Source organism: Oncorhynchus gorbuscha, linkage group LG16 (assembly GCF_021184085.1).
Source record: "Oncorhynchus gorbuscha isolate QuinsamMale2020 ecotype Even-year linkage group LG16, OgorEven_v1.0, whole genome shotgun sequence".
Classification (NCBI taxonomy): Eukaryota; Metazoa; Chordata; class Actinopteri; order Salmoniformes; family Salmonidae; genus Oncorhynchus; species Oncorhynchus gorbuscha.
The window spans coordinates 51,524,137-51,544,554 of record NC_060188.1 but is presented as its reverse complement, the minus strand read 5'-3'; the positions used below and the strand labels follow the sequence as shown (position 1 = coordinate 51,544,554).

The 20,418-nt window shown below is 53.3% G+C and overlaps 1 pseudogene across 1 annotated transcript in view; it reads left to right on the top strand.

Annotated features, from left to right (window-relative positions):
• Positions 1–20,418, top strand: part of LOC124000329 — an 88,174-nt pseudogene that overhangs the window by 51,776 nt on the left and 15,980 nt on the right. Inside the window, exons 11-13 of the transcript XR_006832576.1 lie at positions 9,797–9,885; positions 15,079–15,181; positions 18,076–18,207. The product of XR_006832576.1 is annotated as a sarcoplasmic/endoplasmic reticulum calcium ATPase 1-like (transcript). The remainder of the gene's footprint in view (positions 1–9,796; positions 9,886–15,078; positions 15,182–18,075; positions 18,208–20,418) is intronic.

Genomic DNA, 20,418 nt, shown 5'->3' with positions numbered 1-20,418 from the left:
TCTGCCTGCCTGCCTGAGTGGGCGCGTCTGCCTGCCTGCCTGAGTGGGCGCGTCTGCCTGCCTGCCTGAGTGGGCGCGTCTGCCTGCCTGCCTGAGTGGGCGCGTCTGCCTGCCTGCCTGAGTGGGCGCGTCTGCCTGCCTGCCTGAGTGGGCGCGTCTGCCTGCCTGCCTGAGTGGGCGCGTCTGCCTGCCTGCCTGAGTGGGCGCGTCTGCCTGCCTGCCTGAGTGGGCGCGTCTGCCTGCCTGCCTGAGTGGGCGCGTCTGCCTGCCTGCCTGAGTGGGCGCGTCTGCCTGCCTGCCTGAGTGGGCGCGTCTGCCTGCCTGCCTGAGTGGGCGCGTCTGCCTGCCTGCCTGAGTGGGCGCGTCTGCCTGCCTGCCTGAGTGGGCGCGTCTGCCTGCCTGCCTGAGTGGGCGCGTCTGCCTGCCTGCCTGAGTGGGCGCGTCTGCCTGCCTGCCTGAGTGGGCGCGTCTGCCTGCCTGCCTGAGTGGGCGCGTCTGCCTGCCTGCCTGAGTGGGCGCGTCTGCCTGCCTGCCTGAGTGGGCGCGTCTGCCTGCCTGCCTGAGTGGGCGCGTCTGCCTGCCTGCCTGAGTGGGCGCGTCTGCCTGCCTGCCTGAGTGGGCGCGTCTGCCTGCCTGCCTGAGTGGGCGCGTCTGCCTGCCTGCCTGAGTGGGCGCGTCTGCCTGCCTGCCTGAGTGGGCGCGTCTGCCTGCCTGCCTGAGTGGGCGCGTCTGCCTGCCTGCCTGAGTGGGCGCGTCTGCCTGCCTGCCTGAGTGGGCGCGTCTGCCTGCCTGCCTGAGTGGGCGCGTCTGCCCTGCTGCCTGCCTGAGTGGGCGCGTCTGCCTGCCTGCCTGAGTGGGCGCGTCTGCCTGCCTGCCTGAGTGGGCGCGTCTGCCTGCCTGCCTGAGTGGGCGCGTCTGCCTGCCTGCCTGAGTGGGCGCGTCTGCCTGCCTGCCTGAGTGGGCGCGTCTGCCTGCCTGCCTGAGTGGGCGCGTCTGCCTGCCTGCCTGAGTGGGCGCGTCTGCCTGCCTGCCTGAGTGGGCGCGTCTGCCTGCCTGCCTGAGTGGGCGCGTCTGCCTGCCTGCCTGAGTGGGCGCGTCTGCCTGCCTGCCTGAGTGGGCGCGTCTGCCTGCCTGCCTGAGTGGGCGCGTCTGCCTGCCTGCCTGAGTGGGCGCGTCTGCCTGCCTGCCTGAGTGGGCGCGTCTGCCTGCCTGCCTGAGTGGGCGCGTCTGCCTGCCTGCCTGAGTGGGCGCGTCTGCCTGCCTGCCTGAGTGGGCGCGTCTGCCTGCCTGCCTGAGTGGGCGCGTCTGCCTGCCTGCCTGAGTGGGCGCGTCTGCCTGCCTGCCTGAGTGGGCGCGTCTGCCTGCCTGCCTGAGTGGGCGCGTCTGCCTGCCTGCCTGAGTGGGCGCGTCTGCCTGCCTGCCTGAGTGGGCGCGTCTGCCTGCCTGCCTGAGTGGGCGCGTCTGCCTGCCTGCCTGAGTGGGCGCGTCTGCCTGCCTGCCTGAGTGGGCGCGTCTGCCTGCCTGCCTGAGTGGGCGCGTCTGCCTGCCTGCCTGAGTGGGCGCGTCTGCCTGCCTGCCTGAGTGGGCGCGTCTGCCTGCCTGCCTGAGTGGGCGCGTCTGCCTGCCTGCCTGAGTGGGCGCGTCTGCCTGCCTGCCTGAGTGGGCGCGTCTGCCTGCCTGCCTGAGTGGGCGCGTCTGCCTGCCTGCCTGAGTGGGCGCGTCTGCCTGCCTGCCTGAGTGGGCGCGTCTGCCTGCCTGCCTGAGTGGGCGCGTCTGCCTGCCTGCCTGAGTGGGCGCGTCTGCCTGCCTGCCTGAGTGGGCGCGCCTGCCTGCCTGCCTGAGTGGGCGCGTCTGCCTGCCTGCCTGAGTGGGCGCGTCTGCCTGCCTGCCTGAGTGGGCGCGTCTGCCTGCCTGCCTGAGTGGGCGCGTCTGCCTGCCTGCCTGAGTGGGCGCGTCTGCCTGCCTGCCTGAGTGGGCGCGTCTGCCTGCCTGCCTGCCTGAGTGGGCGCGTCTGCCTGCCTGCCTGCCTGAGTGGGCGCGTCTGCCTGCCTGCCTGCCTGAGTGGGCGCGTCTGCCTGCCTGCCTGCCTGAGTGGGCGCGTCTGCCTGCCTGCCTGAGTGGGCGCGTCTGCCTGCCTGCCTGCCTGAGTGGGCGCGTCTGCCTGCCTGCCTGCCTGAGTGGGCGCGTCTGCCTGCCTGCCTGCCTGAGTGGGCGCGTCTGCCTGCCTGCCTGCCTGAGTGGGCGCGTCTGCCTGCCTGCCTGCCTGAGTGGGCGCGTCTGCCTGCCTGCCTGCCTGCCTGTGGGCGCGCCTGCCTGCCTGCCTGCCTGCCTGAGTGGGCGCGTCTGCCTGCCTGCCTGCCTGAGTGGGCGCGTCTGCCTGCCTGCCTGCCTGAGTGGGCGCGTCTGCCTGCCTGCCTGCCTGAGTGGGCGCGTCTGCCTGCCTGCCTGAGTGGGCGCGTCTGCCTGCCTGCCTGCCTGAGTGGGCGCTGTCTGCCTGCCTGCCTGCTGAGTGGGCGCGTCTGCCTGCCTGCCTGCCTGAGTGGGCGCGTCTGCCTGCCTGCCTGCCTGAGTGGGCGCGTCTGCCTGCCTGCCTGCCTGAGTGGGCGCGTCTGCCTGCCTGCCTGCCTGAGTGGGCGCGTCTGCCTGCCTGCCTGCCTGAGTGGGCGCGTCTGCCTGCCTGCCTGCCTGAGTGGGCGCGTCTGCCTGCCTGCCTGCCTGAGTGGGCGCGTCTGCCTGCCTGCCTGCCTGGTGGGCGCGTCTGCCTGCCTGCCTGCCTGAGTGGGCGCGTCTGCCTGCCTGCCTGCCTGAGTGGGCGCGTCTGCCTGCCTGCCTGCCTGAGTGGGCGCGTCTGCCTGCCTGCCTGCCTGAGTGGGCGCGTCTGCCTGCCTGCCTGCCTGAGTGGGCGCGTCTGCCTGCCTGCCTGAGTGGGCGCGTCTGCCTGCCTGCCTGCCTGAGTGGGCGCGTCTGCCTGCCTGCCTGCCTGAGTGGGCGCGTCTGCCTGCCTGCCTGCCTGAGTGGGCGCGTCTGCCCTGCCTGCCTGAGTGGGCGCGTCTGCCTGCCTGCCTGCCTGAGTGGGCGCGTCTGCCTGCCTGCCTGCCTGAGTGGGCGCGTCTGCCTGCCTGCCTGCCTGAGTGGGCGCGTCTGCCTGCCCTGCCTGAGTGGGCGCGTCTGCCTGCCTGCCTGCCTGAGTGGGCGCGTCTGCCTGCCTGCCTGCCTGAGTGGGCGCGTCTGCCTGCCTGCCTGCCTGAGTGGGCGCGTCTGCCTGCCTGCCTGCCTGAGTGGGCGCGTCTGCCTGCCTGCCTGCCTGAGTGGGCGCGTCTGCCTGCCTGCCTGCCTGAGTGGAGGCGCGTCTGCCTGCCTGCCTGCCTGAGTGGGCGCGTCCTGCCTGCCTGCCTGAGTGGGCGCGTCTGCCTGCCTGCCTGCCTGAGTGGGCGCGTCTGCCTGCCTGCCTGCCTGAGTGGGCGCGTCTGCCTGCCTGCCTGCCTGAGTGGGCGCGTCTGCCTGCCTGCCTGCCTGAGTGGGCGCGTCTGCCTGCCTGCCTGCCTGAGTGGGCGCGTCTGCCTGCCTGCCTGCCTGAGTGGGCGCGTCTGCCTGCCTGCCTGAGTGGGCGCGTCCTGCCTGCCTGCCTGAGTGGGCGCGTCTGCCTGCCTGCCTGCCTGAGTGGGCGCGTCTGCCTGCCTGCCTGCCTGAGTGGGCGCGTCTGCCTGCCTGCCTGCCTGAGTGGGCGCGTCTGCCTGCCTGCCTGAGTGGGCGCGTCTGCCTGCCTGCCTGCCTGAGTGGGCGCGTCTGCCTGCCTGCCTGCCTGAGTGGGCGCGTCTGCCTGCCTGCCTGCCTGAGTGGGCGCGTCTGAGTGCCTGCCTGCCTGCCTGAGTGGGCGCGTCTGCCTGCCTGCCTGCCTGAGTGGGCGCGTCTGCCTGCCTGCCTGCCTGAGTGGGCGCGTCTGCCTGCCTGCCTGCCTGAGTGGGCGCGTCTGCCTGCCTGCCTGCCTGAGTGGGCGCGTCTGCCTGCCTGCCTGCCTGAGTGGGCGCGTGCCTGCCTGCCTGCCTGAGTGGGCGCGTCTGCCTGCCTGCCTGCCTGAGTGGGCGCGTCTGCCTGCCTGCCTGCCTGAGTGGGCGCGTCTGCCTGCCTGCCTGCCTGAGTGGGCGCGTCTGCCTGCCTGCCTGCCCGAGTGGGCGCGTCTGCCTGCCTGCCTGCCCGAGTGGGCGCGTCTGCCTGCCTGCCTGCCCGAGTGGGCGCGTCTGCCTGCCTGCCTGCCCGAGTGGGCGCGTCTGCCTGCCTGCCTGCCCGAGTGGGCGCGTCTGCCTGCCTGCCTGCCCGAGTGGGCGCGTCCTGCCTGCCTGCCCGAGTGGGCGCGTCTGCCTGCCTGCCTGCCCGAGTGGGCGCGTCTGCCTGCCTGCCTGCCCGAGTGGGCGCGTCTGCCTGCCTGCCCGAGTGGGCGCGTCTGCCTGCCTGCCCGAGTGGGCGCGTCTGCCTGCCTGCCCGAGTGGGCGCGTCTGCCCGCCTGCCCGAGTGGGCGCGTCTGCCTGCCCGCCTGCCCGAGTGGGCGCGTCTGCCTGCCCGCCTGCCCGAGCGGGCGCGTCTGCCTGCCTGCCCGCCTGCCCGCCTGAGTGGGCGCGTCTGCCTGCCCGCCTGCCCGAGCGGGCGCGTCTGCCCGCCCGCCTGCCCGAGCGGGCGCGTCTGCCTGCCTGCCCGAGTGGGCGCGTCTGCCCGCCCGCCTGCCCGAGCGGGCGCGTCTGCCCGCCCGCCTGCCCGAGCGGGCGCGTCTGCCCGCCCGCCTGCCCGAGCGGGCGCGTCTGCCCGCCCGCCTGCCCGAGCGGGCGCGTCTGCCCGCCCGCCCGCCCGCCCCCGCCCGCCTGAGTGAGTGAGTGTGCCTGCCCGCCCGCCCGCCCGCCCGCCCGCCTGCCTGAGTGAGTGTGCCTGCCCGCCTGCCCGCCTGCCTGAGTGAGTGTGCCTGCCCGCCTGCCCGCCTGCCTGAGTGAGTGTGCCTGCCTGAGTGTGTGAGTGTGCCTGCCTGCCTGCCTGCCTGAGTGTGTGAGTGTGCCTGCCTGCCTGCCTGAGTGAGTGTGCCTGCGTGAGTGTGCCCGCCTGCCTGCGTGAGTGTGCCTGTGTGAGTGTGCCCGCCTGCCTGCGTGAGTGTGCCTGCCTGCGCGCGCCTGCCTGCCTGAGCCTGCCTGCCTGCGTGAGCCTGCCTGCCTGAGTGAGCCTGCCTGCCTGCGTGAGCGAGCCTGCCTGCCTGCGTGAGCGAGCCTGCCTGCCTGCGTGAGCCTGCCTGCCTGCCTGCGTGAGCCTGCCTGCCTGCCTGCGTGAGCCTGCCTGCCTGCGTGAGCCTGCCTGCCTGAGTGAGCCTGCCTGCCTGCGTGAGCGAGCCTGCCTGCCTGCGTGAGCGAGCCTGCCTGCCTGCGTGAGCCTGCCTGCCTGCCTGCGTGAGCCTGCCTGCCTGCCTGCGTGAGCCTGCCTGCCTGCGTGAGCCTGCCTGCCTGCGTGAGTGAGTGAGTGTGCCTGCCTGCCTGCCTGCCTGCCTGCCTGAGTGAGTGAGTGTGCCTGCCTGCCTGAGTGAGTGTGCCTGCCTGCCTGCCTGCCTGAGTGAGTGTGCCTGCCTGCCTGCCTGCCTGAGTGAGTGTGCCTGCCTGCCTGAGTGAGTGTGCCTGCCTGCCTGAGTGTGTGAGTGTGCCTGCCTGCCTGCCTGCCTGCCTGAGTGAGTGAGTGTGCCTGCCTGCCTGCCTGAGTGAGTGTGCCTGCCTGCCTGCGTGAGTGTGCCTGCGTGAGTGTGCCTGCCTGCCTGCCTGAATGAGTGTGCCTGCCTGCCTGAGTGAGTGTGCCTGCGTGAGTGTGCCCGCCTGCCTGCGTGAGTGTGCCTGTGTGAGTGTGCCCGCCTGCCTGCGTGAGTGTGCCTGCCTGCGTGAGCCTGCCTGCCTGCCTGCGTGAGCCTGCCTGCCTGCCTGCGTGAGCCTGCCTGCCTGCCTGCGTGAGCCTGCCTGCCTGCCTGCGTGAGCCTGCCTGCCTGCCTGCGTGAGCCTGCCTGCCTGCCTGCGTGAGCCTGCCTGCCTGCCTGCGTGAGCCTGCCTGCCTGCCTGCGTGAGCCTGCCTGCCTGCCTGTGAGCCTGCCTGCCTGCCTGCGTGAGCCTGCCTGCCTGCCTGCGTGAGCCTGCCTGCCTGCCTGCGTGAGCCTGCCTGCCTGCCTGCGTGAGCCTGCCTGCCTGCGTGAGCCTGCCTGCCTGCGTGAGCCTGCCTGCCTGCGTGAGCCTGCCTGCCTGCGTGAGCCTGCCTGCCTGCCTGCGTGCGTGCGTGAGCCTGCCTGCCTGCCTGCGTGCGTGAGCCTGCCTGCCTGCCTGCGTGAGCCTGCCTGCCTGCGTGAGCCTGCCTGCCTGCGTGAGCCTGCCTGCCTGCGTGCGCCTGCCTGCCTGCGTGAGCCTGCCTGCCTGCCTGCCTGCGTGAGCCTGCCTGCCTGCCTGCCTGCGTGAGCCTGCCTGCCTGCCTGCGTGCGTGAGCCTGCCTGCCTGCCTGCGTGCGTGAGCCTGCCTGCCTGCCTGCGTGCGTGAGCCTGCCTGCCTGCCTGCGTGCGTGAGCCTGCCTGCGTGCGTGAGCCTGCCTGCCTGCGTGCGTGAGCCTGCCTGCCTGCGTGCGTGAGCCTGCCTGCCTGCGTGCGTGAGCCTGCCTGCCTGCCTGCGTGAGCCTGCCTGCCTGCCTGCCTGCGTGAGCCTGCCTGCCTGCCTGCCTGCGTGCGTGAGCCTGCCTGCCTGCCTGCCTGCGTGCGTGAGCCTGCCTGCCTGCCTGCCTGCGTGCGTGAGCCTGACTGCCTGCCTGCGTGCGTGAGCCTGCCTGCGTGAGCCTGCCTGCCTGCCTGCCTGCCTGCCCTGCCTGCCTGCCTGAGCCTGCCTGCCTGCCTGCCTGCGTGAGCCTGCCTGCCTGCGTGCCTGCGTGTGTGCGTGCGTCTGCCTGCGTGCCTGCGTGTGTGCGTGCGTCTGCCTGCGTGTGTGAGCGCGCCTGCCTGCCTGAGTCTGTGTGTTTGACTGTGTTTGTCTGTGTGTGTGCAAGCGTGTCCTTGACCTTAAACTGGGTCTAGCTGTGCCATATGGTTCTGATAAGAACGTCTGTGTCCCGTAGCCCTGTCATATCCTGCTTTCCCAGCCGAGGGGATATCCCAGGGCACGGTCACACACAGGAGTGAATACCCATTATGACGACATACCATTTAATTTCCAGTACACAGAGCAGGGACACTCTCACTTTGGTACTGCTGCCAACACAGCACAATACACACAATATAGGGCAAGTCAAATTGTATTGAGGAGAGTTTCAACTTCTACAGACGGGCACCATTGGTTCATATGAATCGTGTAGTGCCTTGTTTCCATGGAAACCACATCTCTGATAGTGAGAGAAATATGCCATGACAAACATGACCAAAACACTGAAATAGCAGTTGTTACAAATATGCTAATAGCAGTCCTGATAGGCCATGTGGTAAAACGTTATCTCAGTAACCTGTAACCCAGCACATTGACTATATTCTTAACTCTTCTTGAACTGCACTGTTGGTTAAGGGCTTGTAAGTAAGCATTTCATGCTAAGGTCTACACTTGTGGTCTTTGGCGCATATGACACAGTTTGATTTGACATGTATTTTATGTTGTTAGCTTACTTATCAGGGACTATGCACAATAAGGGGCAGCAGGTAGCCTAGCGGTTAAGAGTGTTGGGCCAGTAAATGAAAGGTTGCTAGATCGAATCCCTGAGCCGGCAAAGTGGAGAAAATCTGCCGTTATGGCCTTGAGCAAGGAAGTTACACCCCAACAACAACTGCTCCCTGGGCACCAATGACTTGGACGTCGATTAAGACAGCCCCCTGCACATCTAAGATTCAGAGGGGGTTGGGTTAAATGTGGAAGACACATTTTGGGTGGGTATGCATTTAGTTGTGCAACTGGCTAGGTATCCCCTTTCCAATAATTACTGCAGTCGTCTCCTGGGCTCCAAGGTCACATATCCAGGATCAGTGAAAAAAGACCCAGAATCCAGCTCCTATCATCTCCTAAAGAACAGTGTATGATCTGGGCCACAGACACACTGGGGCACCAATCACAGCGGTTATTTGTCAGTCTAATCATTTTTCTCATTCACATTATTCAGTTTGTTACTCAGTTACTGTTTGATGAGGACTTGAGGAGGCCCAAGGTAGGTAGATTGTCAGTAGATAAAGCTTCTGTGGCAGAGGAGGGTTGTTGTTCTTGATGCTCGATCTATCCTAGAGAACCTGTATGTCACCTGAGCATCCAGCATCGCCTAGAACTAGCCATCATAGTCAGGTTAGACCCTAGACTGACTAGATGGTTACATTGTTTGCAGTGTCTTTAAATTGATAGATAGCCAGTGTTATTAGTTAGTCACTGTTAGTTTGAAACGACCGGAGTTGGACTTCCCATTGTCTAAATGAGCACCTCCAGACATGATGACTCTGATCTGTGTAATGTTAGACCTTCTCAGCTGGAGTAGATTTCACACACGTGTTTTGTAAACTACTCTCGGTATAAACAGAACACACACACCATCTAGAAGCAGTAGCAGCGGATGTACTGAAGGGAAAATATATATATATTATTCTTAATTCTTTAATCGTCTGGATTGAATTGACTTTAAAGTCGAGTAAAGCCCGGACAGGAGGGAGTATTTTCCTTAGTGTGTGTGCACGACCTGACCGCCCTAGCCAATCTCCTCCCTTCTCTCCATGGTTACTATGGTTGTGTCTGGTCCAGATGGCAAGTCTGTGATTACAGAGAGAGAATATTGCTGTGAGGAAAGTCAAAGGCTGCGTGTCTGTTTGTAACCTCCTCAGTGGTCCCAGCCAGTGTGAATGGAACAACAGACCCCCTGTGACAAGCCAATCGATTCACTCCCATAAATGAACCTCATCAGATCCATTCCACCTGTGATCACCGCTGCAACCCAGAACAAGAGAGAAAGGAGAGGGCCAGATCGAATGCATGTAACACACACACACACACACACACACACACACACACACACACACACACACACACACACACACACACACACACACACACACACACACACACACACACACACACACACACACACACACACACACACACACACACACACACACACACACACACACACACACAGGAGAGAAGGGGCAGATCCAAGGCTACAGTAGAACCCTCACCACTGGGCTGCCAGCCTAAAAGACCTGCCAGCATAGCCAAACCCTAATTGTTCTGGGCTGGGCTCTCTACACAGGACATCAATACATGAGTGCAGACAAAGCAGAACTCTGGGCAACACCGTAGTCTGATCACTGGGAAGGGTGGAAAAGACCTCAAAACAAAATTTGACCTGGGGAAACAACTTACTCTCTCGTTCTCGCTCGCTGCCCCCCCCCCAAGTCTTAGCCTTCCACTAACAGTGTGGTTAGTGATCTATGCTATGTATGCCAGGATTACAGACTGCTTAGGGTATAGTTTGGTCCCAAGGTCAGTAAACACAGGAACCAATGCCTGCTGGAAAAATAGAGAAGGAAAGAACAAAAACTGCTGTGTGACATTATGTGGTGGGAAAGCCCTTAGTTGAGTGGCGCTACAACTGAATGGGAGTGTGGGAGCGTGCGTGAGTGTGTTTCCCTCCGCGTCAGCGGCCCGGGGCGGGAATGTCCTTCACCTCTCCCATGGCCCTGTACAGAACTCTGGGAATCCCTGGCACAGAGTTTCTGTATACTCTTTGACGATATCCTAGCCTACATTAACCTGCTTTATCTATCCCAACTCTCTTCTCTCTCCAGATGTTTGTGGTGGACAAGGTGGAGGATTCCAGCTGTGCTGTCCATGAGTTCTCTATAACTGGCTCCACCTATGCCCCTGAAGGGCAAGTGTGAGTGTCCCCTCCTACCTTTCTTTGTATTAGTGTACATAGTGCAAATGACTGTAAGTGTGATTTCAGGTTACAACTCGTGGTGACTGTGATTTCAGGTTACAACTCGTGGTGACTGTGATTTCAGGTTACAACTCGTGGTGACTGTGGCATCAAAGTGGGGAAACATGCACCCATGCGTACACAAACTAACACACACACACTATGAGGTTTATCTCTGACACTTCCCAGTAAATTGTGTGTTGAGTGTGGTCCAGAGTCTGAAAGCACTGAGCCCCAGAGGAAAGTTAAGGCTGGCCATTGTTAACCTTCCCTGTCCGTGGACAGACAAACACCTATTTGTACAGGCGGTAGTGGAAAAGCCTTGGTCCCACCACGACCACGTTCATCTGGCTGGCCTGCTGTTAAAAGCCTTGGTCCCACCACGACCACGTTCATCTGGCTGGCCTGCTGTTAAAAGCCTTGGTCCCACCACGACCATCTGCCTGGCCTGCTGTTAAAAGCCTTGGTCCCACCACGACCACGTTCATCTGGCTGGCCTGCTGTTAAAAGCCTTGGTCCCACCACGACCACGTTCATCTGGCTGGCCTGCTGTTAAAAGCCTTGGTCCCACCACGACCACGTTCATCTGGCTGGCCTGCTGTTAAAAGCCCCCTAACCTCCTTTTTTTCCATTTGATGTAAAGGGGTTTCTTTTGAAGTCTCCTTCCTTCCCCATTCCCACCCCCAGCCCCCATAGGTTTACTCTGTTTTTCTCTGTCGCAAATGGTTAACAGCTCTGGGGAAGTTTAGGGAGAATGCAAATGATGTTTTCCTGAAGCATGTGAACTTTTTCCATGATGGAACAGATCAGCGCAGAGAGGAAAGGACACCGACCTGACAACTACTAAAATAGTCTCACTGTGGAGGAATCCTAGAGGAATAGATGACAAATAGCTCTGACTAGAGCGAGAGATTGGGAGAGAAGAACACGGCGAGAGATGAGGGGTGTAGCTGGGCCAAAGTCATAGTGTTCCAAACTTGATCGCAGTCCTTCCCTTCCTGTATAATGTCAGTTATAACCTGATTGACGACCTCCTCTCTCGCGACCTGGAGTGCCCACTCTAGTCTAATTCCCCAAATGACTACCTGCAAAGGCCCAGAACTAGATCTTCTTCAGTATTCATCCCTTCTGCTTTTCATTCGAAAATTAAATACAGAAAGTCATAAGTTGAGAGCACGTTCTCTTTTACAATAACAACTTCAATATCAACCTCTGTCATGATTTTGAAATGCTGAGGTATTTATTGGTAACTACATTTACATTTACATTTAACATTTACATTTACATTTAAGTTTAATGTAACACTTTTCACTCACAGCCCCTGTTATCCTGTATACGGTTTGAAAAATGGCAGTTTTGTCATTGATAAGCACCTAAATTGGAACACAGTGGCTGTACGGTAACATGCTATACATGTCAGAGCTCAGGTTCTCCACTTCGCAGCTCACGCGACAAGATGCCCCCATCCCTCCCACTAATTGGGATTCTTTTGCACATTTGTTGGTCTCAGTGAGGGAAATGCTGTACATCGGGAATGGTTTGTGTTCTGAAAGATGAGACTGCGTTATAATAAATACAGTTTTGATGTCATACAAGCAAACCACATACCCGGAAGTCCAAATGTGTACGATTGCGTTTTTGGATTGTGTAAACAACAACAGTTGTTGTGTGATGCTGGGGACTCAGGGCTGTGTTCCAAACAAAAATCTAGTGTGCTTGCTTATATTCCTCAATGGCAAAGCTAGGAGAGAGTATAAAAGCACCTTATAGTTGACAGCTCTTTCCTTGAGTTACTTGGGAACTGCGCACAGTTTGGAGAGGTGTGTGATCACTGGGACACCAGTTAGACCTCTCACTCAAACCCTTGTAATAGTTTTTTCGTATTGTGCACATTTCAGTGAATAGTCTTATGTTACTGAATGTACAGTATCCAGAGTGTTTTCAGATTTCATTATTGACAAATGCTGTGAGAAGTACAGTAAATAGAAAATCAACCGTGTAATGTTTGGATTCAGTCTTGTTAGGGGAACTGGTTTCCTCACCTTTGGTCTGATAATTTCCCCATAATCTCCAAAGTGTTCTCTTTCAATTTCTACCATGGTTATGCATATGCTTTTTATAGTTCTTCTGGTTCGAACATTTACATTTGGGAAGGGTTAAGTACTATGCTCTCATGATGTCTTACCATGCCAAATGTTCCCCTTCAGACTGTTCACTCGTTACAATTTCTCTACTGAAGTTGATTAAAACCTCATGATTATATCCAATATAATGCAACATGATGATACTGTGTTTTAGAAAGGTGTATGAAGTCCTAATCACTGTTCTGGTTGGTTTGTGGGTGTGAAACTGAGATGTTATGAAATCTCAGGCTGGCATGCCTTGCGGTGCAGTGCCATTCAGCGTGGGTTGTTGTGTGGGCTGTTACTCTACTAGCAACTGTTGCTGCCTCTAGTGGGTTGTGGGCCATGTGGTCATGCAACCAACCAGCAACTGCTGCTGCTCCCAACGCACACACAAACACACTCACATTAACACGAGTTGTTCCATGTCATTACAGATTGATCTGAAACAGGATTGGCATTCCTAAAACATTATTTTGTTAATTTTATTTATAGGATAATATTCAATAAATATAGTACCCAACATCTGATTTGGACCAAATTTCTTCCTACCAATGAGTAAGACGTGAAAAATTGTCAAAAGCCACCCACGTACCCTCCACCCAATGCCAATCACACCCCAACAACCAGTATACAGTATCAGTTTTCAATGTTTGACAAGTAGAATGAAGCTGTTGCTTGGAGTATTGCTTCTCCATACTATGTATTGTATTCCCTGTGAACCTGGTGATGTTTTTTCCCTCCCACTTTTCAGAGAATAGCAATATTCTCTAGGTTTTGCCCACTAAATGTCACTGTTCCTGCTTTACTGCAACACTCTTATCCATTTTTATCAATTTTATTCTAGTCTATTTAGTCTATTTCGCACTATTTATGATCTCAATTAGCCGTTGCACTCTTCCTGGGGTTCGAACAGGAAACAAAAAAACATAAATAAAATAATAACATAATATACAAAACACTACACTACTACATCATTTCCTGCTTCTGCCTCACTCTTCATAAACAAGGGAGCTCCTGCCCGTACAAGGCCACCCACCTACGAAATACAAGAAATGATACAGTACAAAATATATCCACAGTCCCCGTTATGCCGTAAGGTGTTTCCATTTTTTATTTATTTTTATTAACCTTGTTTTTGTTTCTGGTTTTATTGCTAGCTTGAGTTACCTGGGGTGGCAGTTACATTTAGTCATGGTTCTATTTAATACTGTGTGCTTCCCAGCCTCTGTTCTTGACCAGGGAACTGTGAAGAGACCTCTGGTTGCATGTCTTGTGCTATGCCGATGAGTGTCCGAATTGTGTGCCAACTGCTTGAACAGACAGTTTGGTACCATGATAAAGCGTTAGCACCAGCCTATTGCTAGTTACCCATTCTAAAACTGACTAGGAGCTCTATGTTATGGGTGTCATTTATATTACTGTCATTGCTGACGTACACTGAGTATACAAAACATTAAGAACACCTGCTCTTTCCTTGACAAAGACTGACCAGGTGAATGCAATGATCCCTTATTGATGTCACCTGTTATTAGGATGACTACCTGTCTCAGATTGTGGAGATTCCCTCATTTTGGCCATTTGTTCCGCAATCAAACAATCATGTACTGTATTTGATCAACAAATTCAAATACCACTAATTTAGAAAAAGAGTCAGACATTCCAACCGATCTCTTGGTCATGTTGCACTTATGACAAGATGTATATCATAACGATGTGGCACTGGTGATATTCTGCTCAATGCAGGACGCGAGGTAGGCCAATTTCATAAGCCTTATCGTCAACCAATCGGGTTTCTCAAATCCTTTCTGGTTAAATTACAGCAAAACATTGGAGAGGACAGTTAGTCCTAACTATTTACAAAAAGCATGCTTCTGATGCGCTACAGAAGTAGGCCAAAATAAATAGCCGTATTAGACTGAAAGAACTACGGTAATTTGGTCAAACTTGAGGCTCTCCATGCTCATTAGTTGCTCATTCAACATATTTGCTGCTACTTCACTCGATCCTGTTTTAACTGTTTTAGACCAGTCAAAAATGTTTCATTGGTCAAATATTCCCAGATTTTCATAAAACAGACACACGTGGTCACGTTTGTGCATCACCAAATTTTGCATTTGGCAAAAGAGTAGGCTAGGTGTGCTTCAATTAGCTCGTTTGGTGCAGTGGGAGCAGGGGCTTAGTGCTGCTGGCGTGCACCGGAGTGTCGCTCAACCACTTCTCACAACGGTGCTTGTTTAGTGAAGTTAGATCAAAGCAGCTGAATCAATTTCTTAGAAGACCACATAATGATTCATTAGTATTCTACATAACATTAACAAATATAGTAATGTCATTGTTGCATCGAAAACACCACCTAATTTCTCATTAGATTTTAGGATGGTTAACTGAAGTCACACTTTTTTTTTCCTGTGGCCCAAAGTCAACCTTGCGTGCCACAAGGCAGAATGTGCTTGAATTGAAAGAAAATACAGCACGGCTAGGCTATAGTTATAACATCACCTATTCTAATTTGTTCATGGAACAGTAATTCAAGCTCTAAATGCATATTCCTATGAAACGATTGAGATCAAATGGCTGGCATGTAGATGCAGTTAGTTTGGACGTTTCACCGGTAAAACGTGATGAAGATTTATAATTCACGATTAAAGGTGATGGTGGCCTATTTTGAAATTAGGAATGCCTATCTTGGTATTTGAGGGTATTAAAAATAGAAAATATTATTGAGACGATATGTGTGGGCATAGGCAAATGTTGCAATTGGAGGATGCATTTAATGCATATTCTATAATGAGATTCAATAGCCCAGCCACCCCCCCCCAACAAAAACAACAAAAAATAAGTAATGTAGGCTACATTTGGGTGTTTTTAAATGGGGGGGGGGTGTTACTATCCTTGTGAGGACCAGAAGTCCCCCAGAACGATAGTTTTAGGGGTTTGGGGTTAAGGTAAGGTAAATATAATTTTGAATGGGAATAAATTCTCTGGTCCCACAAGGATAGAAAGAAAAGTGTGTGTTCTCTTCCAGGTTGAAAGGGGACAAGGTGGTCCAGTGCGCAGACTATGATGGACTACTGGAGCTGGCCACTGTGTGTTCCATGTGCAACGACTCCTCACTGGACTACAATGAGGTCAGTGCTGACACACACACACACACACACACACACACACACACACACACAGACACACACACACACACACACACACACTGTTTTTGTGAGTCATTAAGGCACTCTTCTGCAGCCTGACACTCTCTGTTCCTGTCCTTTCACCCTGTTTTCCTTAGTGGTAAGAAGCCTTCGCTCTGAGCAGCTGTGGCACACACACTGAGCCGTAGACATGGCTGCACATCTGTTGCTGCCTTCTCCTAGGTTTGACTGATGTCATCATTAATGTTGAGTTGGACTAACCTCTGTGATACACAAATGAGTGTGTGGTTTGCCATGCAAAGCAGACTTCACTCGAAGAGAGGTTTTGTGAAATTAAGACAGGCTTGCAAATTTCTTCATAGACTTAGCTAAGTATACAGATTAGGTATTACATTATGCCAAATGCATGAATGATAACGAAGACACACACACATATCCAGGCCTCCTACAGTAGCTGATCTAATTTTACTCTGTGTGATTCTGTTTCTCTAGTTCTCTGATTGCTTTTCTCACCTCTGTCATCACCATGGTGTCATGGTAACCATGCTGTGTGTAAATGAAGCCAAGGACACAGCAGTTTAATTACAAGCTATTCAAACACTGAGAGGAAATTGTGATTGTTTCCCAAAAAGACTCGTTGTAGAACTGAATTAGCATGCCATTTTGTAGAAGTGTGTCTTTCCCGACTAGAGATAATGGATGGTGGGAGGAGGGAAGGGACGATAAAGGTAGAGCAGCTGTGTGGACAGAGTGGTGTGAGATTAGTGGACCCTGATGGCGGTGGAGGGCAGTGGGGGTTTATTGACCATGTGGTGTTCAGTGGGGCAGACAGGTACAGTGTGGGCAGGGCTGTGTCCTATTAAAACATGATGGGCTCCACCTACTCACGTCATAATAATATACAGTATAATAATGAAAGCTATTGCATTCATTTTACGTATGGTTGGTCCCGGGAATCAAACCGACTATCTTGGCATTGCAAGCGCCATGCTCTACCAACTGAGCTACAGAGGACATTACCTGGCTGGTCAGGTCAGCCAGCTATGAAACCACACCACTCACTCACTATGACTCAAGTCATCTAATGAGAACTAGAGAAGGTTGATGTGAATTACTGAGAGAATGCACTCACTAATTGACGTGCACACACACACACACACACACCTTGGTTAGTCAGACTTTTAGACGTCACATCAGTGCTTATCAGAGGTGGGACCGAGTCATTATTTTACAAGTCACAAGTAAGTACCAAGTCAAGTCTCAAGTCCTAAACTTTAGGTTTTGAGTCCTAAACAAGTCATAATGTGCTCTTCACCAAATGTAATACCCTTTCATATTTTAAACAAGAGTAATAGTTAGTATATTACATTTACGCAAATCATGAATGCTTTTAAAAATATCTATATATTTATTACTTTCAAAATAAACGTTATATTTCCAGGGAAGACCGATTCAAACTGTAATCCGTGAAATGAAGAGTTGATGCGCTGCACACTTGACCTTTTTTTTATTTATAGCATCATTTTTTTATATTTGGGCTTGGAGGGTTTGCTGATGACCCAACAGTGGTAGGCCTGATCACCGACAACGATAAGACGGCCTATAGGGAGGAGGTCAGAGACCTGGCAGTGGGGTGCCAGGACAACAATGTCAGCAAGACAAAGGAGATGATTGTGGACTACAGGAAAAGGAGGGACGAACACGCCCCCATTCACATCGACGGGACTGAGGTGGAGCGGGTCGAGAGCTTCAAGCTCCTTCGTTTCCACATCACCAACAAACTATCATGGTCCAAACACATCAAGACAACACCATTCCCCCCTCAGGAGGCTGAAAAGATTTGATATGGGTCCCCAGATCCTCAAAAAGTTCTACAGCTGCATCATCGAGAGCATGGTTGCATTACCAGTTGGTATGGCAACTGCTCAGCATCTGACCGGAAGGCGCTACAGAGGGTAGTGCGTACGGCCCAGTATTTCACTGGGGCCTAGCTTCCTGACATCCAGCTAAAAATTGTCAGACTCCAGTCACCCTAGTCATAGATTGTTCTCTCTGCTGCTGCATGGCAAGCGTTACCGGAGCACCAAGTATAGGACCATAAAGCTCCTTAACAGCTTCTACCCTCAAGCCATAATAAGACTGCTGAACAACTAAACTAATCAAATGACGATCCGGACTATTTACGAACCCCCCCCTTTTTGTTTTTACACTGCTGCTACTCGCTGTTTGTCTATGCGTAACCACTTTACAAATGACCTCAATTAACCTGTACTCCCATACATTGACTCAGTACCGGTACCCCCTGTATACACCACCGTTATTGTTTTGTACAGTTCTTGTTACTTTGTGATTGATTAGATTTAAAAAAAAACTTTTTCTTGAAGCATTTCACTAAGGTCTACACATTGTATTCGGCACATGTGACAAGTGGCTGTGTCCGAAATCTGTCTGGCCTAGATGTCTTACATACTAATTGTACCACATACAATATGCTATTTAGAACGCACAAAGTAGTCACACCTAATGCAATAAGCAACAAATATCAACATACTAGACTCATCCATACTGAGAATGTGTCATTTAATGCACAAATGCATTGATTCCAGCCATTCATTCATTTTTGTATGGCACATCACCTTGTGATTTTATCAGCTGTTGTCAGACACACGTGGGTCTCAAAGATTCTCCTCCTTAATAGGGTGCAACCAATTCTACTAGATGAAAAGCCCAAATTAGTTTATCCTGGCATTTAAAAGCATACTCAATTCTCTATTTTCTCATACCCGAAATGCCTACAATTTAGAACGCAAATGAGTGTATTCGAGTTTCAGAGTTTCTCCGTGCTTTTGACTAACCAATCCTCTCCCCTCTCCTAGGCCAAAGGAGTGTATGAGAAGGTGGGTGAGGCGACAGAGACGGCCCTCACTACCCTGGTGGAGAAGATGAATGTGTTCAAGACTGACATGTCAGGCCTCAGCAAGGTGGAGCGCGCCGGAGCGTGCAACGCAGTAAGCAGCTAGGGAAAACACTGGGGGAAGTGGAGGGATTGTGATTGGGATGTATACAACACATCTATCCGTGCATGTCGTGTGTATTAGTTCATCTTCATATACGTATTTAATTATGTATCTAACATATCGTCCTGAACACAGTGATTAAGCAACTGAACTTGGACAACAAGTTTCAACAAGGTAATGAGGGCATTTACCTATTGGCTTTCAACGCATCGGACAATGATCTCCAGTAAGATCACCTCAGCTCCTAGTTTAGCACTTAAATGGGTTTCTCGCATAAAATTGATTATTTAATGAAACCAGTGATTGCTCCATCAGTAGTCCGAATTGCATTGGTAACTGGCTGGACCGCACTAAGGGTGTTCGTACTCCCCGAGAGAGAATGTGTGAGAATATAGATTCTCGGGTAGCACTTTATAATAACACCAAGTAAAAAAGCATTTATAATGGCTAAGTGAATAGCATATTCATAAATGAATAATTACTCCCACATTTGTACATTTAGTAACCTAGTTATTCACACATTTATCAATCACTTTTAACATATTGAATTATGATTTCATCAAATCATTCATAAGATGTTTAATATAAGTTATTTAAAACCATTTACTAATCATTAGTTGAGTATTTTAGCGTGGTCTCTTCTAAAGTGTGGGATTTATTTAACTTTATTTATACTGTATAAATGTTTTGAGCAAATAGTGTGATTTCTCACAGAAAGATGGACATGCCATTAGTGGACATTCCAGCAGTACCTGATGCTCCTTAAGGTCTCAAAATGACCCCTTGAACATATCAATGGTTAAACAATAAGCACACAATACAGAGGATGTTTATGAAAATATTGTGAACACAAGCATTTCTTGGCAGGGAATTTCCTGCAAAAACCAGTGTGGATTGCAGTCACTCCTTAGGACAGTCTAATTAAGCAATAAGGCACGAGGGGGTGTGGTATGGCTGTTCTTATAAATATAATAATAATATATATGCCATTTACACACCACAACTGAGTGCCTGGACACAGCACTTACTGTGGTATATTGGCCATATACCACAATCCGCTGAGGTGCCTTATTGCTATTATAAACTGGTTACAAATGTAATTCCGAACAGTAAAAATAAATGTTTTGTCATATACCACGGCATTCAGCCAATCAGTATCCAGTGCTCAAACCACCCAGTTTATAATCTTGGTTAACCCACAACTAAAAGGTTGCGTGATTTAAATTTAGCTGTGTGATTAAGACAGGCTTGCAAATATCTTCTTAGACTTGGCTAGGTATACAAACTAGGTTTTACATTATGCCGAATGCACGAATGACAACAAAGATGCGCACGCACACATAGTGGTCACTTAAAACATTTATAAAGTATAAATAGCCCACACTTGAGACGATGCAGTCTTAACTAATGATTAGTAAATTGCATTAAACGTCTTATGAATTATTCATAAATGAACTAACCCATTATATATTCTTTGTGGAGTTATATGTAAAGTGCTACCAACTGACCTAACTGCCCTGTGGTGAATTCCCAATGATGGGCTCTGAGCTTCCATCTGTGCGAATGACGCCTTTCCTCGTGTGACTCTTCTCTCTGTCTTTGTGAATGACCCGTGACAGGTAGGCGGGAGAGAGAGTCTAACTCCCTGTGCTCTTGTCAATGACCAGCGGTTCCAAGTGTTTCCACTGAACCCCAGATAAAGTACCATTTTAAAATTCCCAACAGTCCCACGACAAGAAAAAACACTGTCACTTACACAAGTCATCCTCAGAGGCTAGAGATGATAATATTTAGACAAGCCAGGGAGTTTATGAAGAGGTTAGCTAAACTTTCCAGCCCTCTGTTAAGGGCTTTGAACAGAAAATAAATAGGATGTCGTTTCCTACTAATGCACTAGTAGTCGGTGAAGTGTGTAAGACGATGTTTAGCTTCCTCCTCTGCCGTCACTAGACCGACTCGGCTCACGTTCCTCGTCTTTTGTTTTACGACGGGAGGAAGAGAGGGATTTTGGCTTAATATGGGCTCAGTGTCTCAGTGGCTTAATGATGGGAAGAGGGGTCTTTTGGCTCAGCGGCTCTCTGTCTGTGAGGACATCTGTGAAGTGTCTATGGAGGCCCCTGGCATCATGTCTCCACGTCAGAGATGTCTGAGCTGAGAAGGGGAGAGCTCATGGGAACTGGAACGAGGGTGACTCCTAGTGGT